This window comes from Arachis hypogaea, chromosome 19 (genome assembly GCF_003086295.3).
Source record: "Arachis hypogaea cultivar Tifrunner chromosome 19, arahy.Tifrunner.gnm2.J5K5, whole genome shotgun sequence".
Taxonomy (NCBI): domain Eukaryota; kingdom Viridiplantae; phylum Streptophyta; class Magnoliopsida; order Fabales; family Fabaceae; genus Arachis; species Arachis hypogaea.
This window is the reverse complement of record NC_092054.1, coordinates 144239256-144240387: the sequence shown is the minus strand read 5'-3', so window position 1 is coordinate 144240387 and position 1132 is coordinate 144239256.

Here is a 1132-nt window from a genome sequence, read left to right as displayed (position 1 = left end):
ACACGCTATTTACCAATCACAATGTCATAAAAATACAGTCAATATGCACAACCATAAATAATTCACATTGTTGATACAATACCTTTTTCAAAGCATCACAACCTCATAAACATCTAGATTTATCAGGAGTCTAGTATCATACATAATATTCTGTAAAATATTGATACTTATGTACAACAATCATTGCTCAAATAAGTTGTAGAATTATACATGACAAAAAAATTACCGAATGAAAAATAACCAAAAGTGTACTTAAATTAAAAAAAAAAACAACTATCATCTATTGTAAACATAATTAATTAATATAAAAATTATTTCAGCAATGAGCTATAAAAGTAAAAAAGTATTTATTGCAAATATAAAATAATAAAAAGTATTATACAATAGCAAAAATATAGTTTGAAATTATATATTGATTAATTAATTGTTGAGTAATTTAACACAGAATTTACAATCAAAAGAAATAAAAAACTGGTGATACAATTTATCTACGTGCATATAATAATACTTTTTATCACTTCAAATTTTAATTTCTAGAATGCGAACCATTTGCCGGAATTATTATTACTGTTTCTATAATTTCACTTGTAATTTCACATGATAGAAAGTATTAAAGCACAAAACATTTATAATTTTATTACCACTATATGTAATATCACACCATAAAATTTAAAAACTAAAAAATACTAGTTGAATCACATCTCAGTAATTAATAAAGATAGCTACAATAAGATATAACCATTTAATAGTGATCAAATCCTCACATACCTCGAAAAGTCTTTACTCTTGCAAATTGAAAAATAACTACCGGTAGCTGCTGCTCACTCGCTGCTACAAAACCTTGATCCAGTCCACCATCTTTCCAAGAACAGCAACATTAAGCTTTAAGCTGCAGAGAAAATGCAATTTAGAAAATAAAAAATTACTTATATAAACATATTAAGTGTTGAGTAAGGGCATCGAAAAAACGCACCTGTCATTCTCAATATGAATGACCAACATGTCAATAAGTTTGTCATCCTCCGCATATTTCCTCTCACCCTCTATACCGGTCATAACTCCAGCAATGTCTAAAATAAATATCAAATAAAAAATTGTGCACAAATCACCCGGATTAGTGATATTTTGTCAT